Below are 6944 nucleotides of genomic sequence, written 5' to 3'. Positions count from 1 at the left end.
GAAAAATCTAAAAAAGAATTTTAAAAAGTGTTAGATATCCAAAGCACAGTGACACAAATGAAGAATGTCTTTGATAGGCTTATGAATAGACCAGAAACGACTTAGGAAAGAACCAATATGCTTCAAGTTACATCAATAAAAACTTCCCAAAATGAAAAAGAGAAAAAAAAATTTTAAAACAAATCAAAACAGAAAACAGAAAAAAATATATTCAATCAACTTGATCTAATTGAAAGTTATAGAACACTCCAGACAACAACATCTTTCTCAAGGCCAGTAAAACATTCACCCAAATAAACCATGTTCCGAGCCATAAAACACACTTCAGCAAATTTAGAAGAATAGAGAACTCATACAAGTATATTCTTAGACCACAATGGAATTAAATTAAAAATTAATAACAGAAAGCTTAAAAGCAGAACTCTGGTTGATAAAGTTGCCACCCACCCCCCACCATGTACACAGGAATTGAACAGGTAAGTAAACGAACACAGGATGATGGGGACAGGTTTCTCACTGTTGGACTGGGAAGCTACAGATAATCAAGGGAATGAGGCTAGAATGATCCACATAGTGACAAATTAGACTTAGAAACATCAGTGTGAACTCATGTTTAGTATAACATAGATATAGATGGTACATATAGAAATACTTACATATAAAAACATACACACAAACATATATATATGGATGTGTGTGTATAAAAATTATAATATCTTGCTTGCTCTGTCAGTTGAGAGAGCCTGGAAGCAATGACTCTTGGTTGCAATGGGCACATCTAGCATCCTGATCTTTTTTTCAATAAAATTTTCTATTAAAAGGAACCAAAGCTCCTAGGACAAATGGCTGATTCTAGTGCTGAGGTAGAAGATACACAAGATGAGCCTGGTGCATCTCGTAGTGCCAAAAAGTAAGACATAGTTCAATGAAAAATCAAACACACACTGCAAAGATTGGAGTTCACTGGACACAGGGGCCAACTGAAAGAGCTCCCAATGACCAAAGTTAGAACCAGCAGAGGTACAGAATACTTACATAAAGTATCTCTGTATTATAACCCAGAGTGTAGCATAAATATTCATAAGTTTATATGGATATAAGTAAATAGTTGAATAAATAAGTAATGTGGGCTGGTAGACGGATCTCCCACGTAGAAGAATTCCAAATAACTTGTGCAGATCCTCTACCTTCAAGAAGGCTAACTGTAACTCCTCACCCCTCAAGCACGGGCTTTGCATAATGCCTGCCTTCCGAAGAGTGCGGTGCAGAAAGGCGGGGACAAAGTCACTTTTTTCAGTGGAGAAGCCTGAAAGGCAAGTCCTCAGTCAGGTGACCGAGATTACCATCAGCAGTGATACGTCACGTTGGTAGTGTGTTCCCCTGTAGTTCTTCTGCCGCAAACGCGAGCCTCAGTCTAATCATGAGAAAAAAAAAACTCCAACTGAAATACATTCCCCAAATTCCATACCATTAATCCTTAAAACTACTAAAAATGTCAAAAATAAGAAAAAATGGGAAAATGTTAAAGCCAAGAGGAGGCTAGGAGACATAATCTAATAAATGTAATGAGGAAAAGGGTACAAGATGGTAGCTAAGGAAATCTGAATAAAGTATGGCTAGCAATAGTGACGTATGATGATTAGTAATGCCGTGTTAATATTGGTTCTTTAATTGTAACAAATGTACCATCTTACTGTAGGATATTACCAATAGGGAAAACTGGGTGTAGGATATGGGAACTTTCTGTACTATCTTCACACGTTTTCTGTAAATCTAAAATTATTCTAACTTTTTTTTTTAATGGTAGGGGAAATTTCAGGCAGAGGGACTAAACTAAAACCCTTGAAGAGGGAAGCTGAGTTGTTTTAGGGACAGATACAAAGGTCATTTGGCTACAGGAGAGTGAATGGCTGAGGCAGGATTGGGGATGGAGTGGAATAAAATGAGGCTGGAGAATTATGCAGGTAAAAGACAGGTTTTACAAGTCATGATGAAGCACTCAGACATTATTCTAAGAGGTTCTGAGTATCAATGACAATCTCTTCAAGAGAATTATTTTTTCCATGTTTGTGATCTAGAACCTGATACCTAACCTATGACATAGAATAAACACATTGCAATAAATATTGGATATTGATTGGTTGAATGAATGAATTGTATAATTCATTATACCAATGTTACTTTTTTGGTAAAGCAATGTGGTTAAGATCATGTGTTTTGAACCTAGATCTATATATATGAGTTCCATCTTTGCTATTTTTCAGATGTCACCTGTCAGTTTTTTCCCTGTTGCAACTATAAAAAGGGGGTGACATTAGTCCTTTGTGGTAGATGTGAAGATGTGTCACTCAGTTCCCCCTAAAATGGAAAGTGTAGTCATCAGAGAGCCTCCAGCCACCAGCTACTTTAGGGTCAGCTTCAGGGGCAAGGAGCCACCTCAGTGGAAATCATCACACTGAGGGGGGCCTGCATCCCCTGGCTGAGCAAAGTGGGATTTAAAAGGCTTGGCCATTTTGACCCAATATGGGGTAATTTTGAAAGGCAATATTAACTCCAAATAGCCTCACATGGTTGGCTGACATATTTGTAGGACTGCGTCACTATTTGACTTTTCCTCTGACCATTCCTCTACTTTCTTTCACAGACATCAATCCCTAACACATATCTTACATCCTAAATCTTTCTCAGCATTTCCTTGTGGAGCGTACCGCCTGTGACACACACAATTCGGGATGCGTTGTGGGGATCAAAAGGAATAATGCATATGAAGCACCTAGCCACGTGTTAGTACATAGGTGCAATTTCATACTATAGGAGAATTTTCAGATGTGCATGTATTGCCCAAAGAAGGATATACATCCATAATTATGTTACAACTAAAGGCAAACTCTGGTTTCCTTTACTTTTCGAGCACTTCTGACACCAGATGTGTGGATTTTCTACACCAAGTAATTCTTCAGTTCTCAGTGAACACGGTCAGGGTGTCCTACAGTTTAACTCAGTTCTGACACTAACTGCCTGGAGGTAGTGCAAACCCCACAAATTAATGGCCCCATCCCACAAAACGTCCCCCATTTCAGACACCAATCACAAGTCCCAGATTGTCACTTCTACTTTTGTTTGACTATAAATCAGAGGTTCTCCACCACACCCTCTTCTGGTTCGATAATTTGCCAGAAAATCTCCAAAATCTCAGGGAAACATTTATTTACACTTATTGGCTTATTGCAAAGATTATTATAAAGGATAAATGTGAACAGTAAGAAGAAGAGTTATGTAGGGCAAGATACGAGAAAGGGCCACTGAGCTTTCATGCCATCCTCTCAGCACCTGCACGGGTTCATCAAACCAGAAACTCTCTAAACCACATAGTTCACAGATTTTTATGGAAGCTTCATCACTTAGGCATGATTGATTATTAACTCAGCCTCCAGCCCTTCTACCTTCTCTGGAAGATGGGGTGTGGCTGAAAGTTCCAAACTTTTCATCGTGGCTTGATCTTTCTGATGACCAGCCCCATCCTGAAGTGGAGCACAATAAGAGTTCCCTTGTTAGAACAAAAGATGTTTCTGTTATCTTTAGTAGCTCTGTGTCAGGAACCTGGGGCAAAGACCAAATGTATATTTCTTATTATGTCACATGTATCACAGGCAACTTTTCAGATATGCCCAACATGTACACACGAGAAGGATATACGTCTAGAGCTATTTATGGCATCCTTCTCTGAAGCCTACAGCACAGGAATGCAGGTAAAACTGTTAAATACTTACATATTTAATTAGCTTACTTTATCTTCCTATTATACTATGCAAATTTTATTTAGATTCATGGAACTTGACGTCTTATTATACCAGACTCAAGAAGGAAATTTTGTGAAACTTCCTCAAAAAACTATGACACTTCAGTGTTCATGGCAGAAAGATGCTGCTTAAAAAAATATAGGAAACTATTAGGAAAAAGACAATAAAAGTGCCATGCAGTAACTGTCAGTATGAAGGTAGTGATAACTAAAGTTGGTGAATTTCAGAAAATAATGGGGAATTTTCCAAAGTAAATGGCATAACGAGTCTGCCTTCAATATAAGAAAATAAACATTTAAATTGTTCAAGTCACAAAGTTTCTAACCTAACCATTAACCAAGTAACATTTCCTATTTAATGGTAAAGAGCTCAATTAGACAATTACTTGATTTTTTTAAAGGACTAGCCTGTTCACACTATTTTATGTTTTGTCTAAATATAAATAGAAGGAAAGTTATTTGTAAATGATTATATAACATTGTATTTTTTAATAAAATATTGAAGAACAACCTCGTTTCCAAATGTTTAAAACGAGGAATCACTTCCCAAGTTCGTTCTAAAAGTAGCAGAATATTAAAAGCATGAGGTCTTTTGTGAAACTAAAGGAAAACGTTACAAGGAGACTTTATTCTATAAATGAAATAGAATCTGGAAAGTGAAGTTAGAAAACTCACTGACAATGAAATAACCTTAAAGCCTCAGAACCAGCCTCAATCAGGGAGCCACTTGCAGGCCCCAAATTACAGCAATGCAAGCAGAAAAGGAAAGTTGTAAAGGTTTCAGGTCCTGCAGACAAGGAAGGAAGCTCTGACATCTAATGGGCCTGTACTGGGGATGAGTCAATCACTGAAAAGACTGTATTACACACATTGTCTAAAATACAGACATAAGTGCACGTGTACACTCACATACACATGCGCACGCACACACAGCGAAAGAAACATTCGTTTACCAAAGATGTTTCTACATTATAGGGTTTATACCTTGATTATCAGAGCATACTTCTTGGCAATTTTAATTTAAGAATAATCTAAGATAGAAGACAGCAGCCTTTTTTTTTTCTGTAAAGGGTCACAAAGTAAATATTTTTAAGCTTTGTGGAGCACACAGTATCTGTCAGTGCAGCCATAGACAATGCAGAAATAAGGAAGTCATAGCGGTGGCAATAAAGCTTTATTTGTGGACACCAAAATTTGACTTTCATGTAAGTTTCACATTTCATGAACATTTTTTCTCTTTAAAAATTTTTAACTGCTAAAAATATTGAAAAAATTTTTTAGTTTGATAGCCATGCTAAGTCCAATGGAAGACCAGATCTGGCATGCAGGGATGGTTGGAAGAGCATGGCTCGATGACGTCTTTCTTAACAGAGCTCTGTGTATGTGTGTGTGTGTGTGTGTGTCCTGGGTAATGGATTTGTCCTGTGATCAATCCCCACTGATTTTAGACTTGTTTGTATGGACGTGCAAAGTTCAGTTATTTGTCATCCATAACTAGGGCAATAGGAGGAGTTCACCACATGGGCCCACAAGTTCCTTAATCCACGTAAGCTTTTCCTTTCCTGTACAAACTACCCCCCACCAAGACCCCACTCTAAACACAAAATGTACTGCAGACCTGGAAGAATTAGAGGAAAGTCTATTTTAATGTTACTCCTTAGTGATGTTATTTCTCATATTTAACCTCTTTTTCTCCTGTTTTTGCCTCTCGGAACATCTGTCACAAAATGAGAAGTTTCCACATAAGACCCAGGAGACATGCCAGGGGGTCAGGCTTGACCTGATCAAAGTATCTGGTTGCACAGGAAACACTGAAGTTTCTAAAGATGAGCATCTTTTGTTACTTAATTTTAACATTGGATTCCATTGTTAAACTTCTTGTGTGTGTTTTTTATTAAGTGACTTTAATAAAAATAAGACTCAGAAATGCCATCTGTTTTTTTACTTTGTTGAAATTAGCACTATCTTCTACTGAGTTATAGAAGCTACCCTTTTGAAGATTTTTGAAAAAATACCAAGTTTTTAAAAATAATAAGAAATCTGACCCATAAGTGGCCCACACATGACTTGTGATACACAGAAGACCTAGTATTAATTAGACATTGCTCTTCAAGTCTCTTCAAGTCCTGTGCTTCTAGGCTTCCTAAAAAGTAAGAGCAACATAAACAGCATCTTTTAATATGAAAAAGAGTGTTTACTTAGGTTGTGGTTGTCAACTATATACCTAAAAGAAAATGATATTAAAATGTTACCCATTTACAAGAATATGAGAAAGTAGAAGACTGTAACTAAAAAAAGTACTTTAAAAATATATACCTCAGTGGGACAAAAGCCACCATAACTTTCTGTGATAGACTGCATTATTGTTCAAAAGTGCGCATTGGCCCTCCCTTTAGAAGGAGTATACATCCCATTCCCACTGATGTCAGGTTAGGCCCCATGACTTGCTTTGCCCATTGAAATGTTAGTATCTGAGAAGATGTAAGAACCAATGCATGGTTAGCCAAAATATTGTCTCCTTTGTCTACTATGATGATGTGCAGTATTAGCTAGAATCCTGGAGCAAACATGTCATGGAGCAGAGTGATAGCTGCTTCTTAAGTGACATGCAATATGGGCAAGAAATGAATCTACTTTTGCTGGCATTGGCCAATACAATTTGGGCTTTGGCTTGTTACTGCAGCCTAATGCACCCTATACTTACTGATATAATTTTTACAAGTGAAAAGAGGTCCCATCATTTTTTTAAAACAGAAACTGATGACTCAATGTTATGGATACCATATAAGGATCTTTTGAAAGACTCCCTTGATTAACAGTTAACAATGGCATTCCCACTCTACAAGGGTACAGTCATCTAGTCATCTAGGTTGTTCAGTTAGAGAATGAAACTCTTGAAAAGAATCAGCAAATATGGTCCACACTGTATAACAACCTATGCAGCTCAAGAAGACAATCGCAGCAATTAATAAAGAAAACAATCCACACTAGAGAATGAAAAGTGCATATAGCTAAATGATAAAAGTATCTAAAGCATAATCACACCAGCAAAATATGGTGCAGTAAGGTTCTGATGTTAAGTTCTTATTCCCCTCACTAAACAGGTTGTGGTTGTTCTCTATTTGTTACTACAGATTAGATTTCT

At 37.2% G+C, this 6944-nt stretch overlaps 1 long non-coding RNA gene across 2 annotated transcripts; it reads left to right on the top strand.

Moving 5' to 3' along the window:
• The first annotated feature begins 346 nt into the window (after window positions 1-346).
• LOC140700868 (uncharacterized) lies at window positions 347-5621 on the top strand. Of its 2 annotated transcripts, none has more exons than XR_012079589.1 (3): window positions 347-476; window positions 3651-3749; window positions 5535-5621. It is a non-coding gene; the product is annotated as an uncharacterized lncRNA (long non-coding RNA). The 2 variants fall into 2 exon arrangements; XR_012079588.1 differs by lacking the exon at window positions 347-476 and adding an exon at window positions 822-910.
• The last annotated feature ends 1323 nt before the right edge of the window (window positions 5622-6944 follow it).

The sequence above is a fragment of the Vicugna pacos genome, chromosome 13 (assembly GCF_048564905.1).
Source record: "Vicugna pacos chromosome 13, VicPac4, whole genome shotgun sequence".
In the NCBI taxonomy this organism is placed as follows: domain Eukaryota; kingdom Metazoa; phylum Chordata; class Mammalia; order Artiodactyla; family Camelidae; genus Vicugna; species Vicugna pacos.
This window is presented reverse-complemented; position numbering and strand designations above follow the sequence as displayed.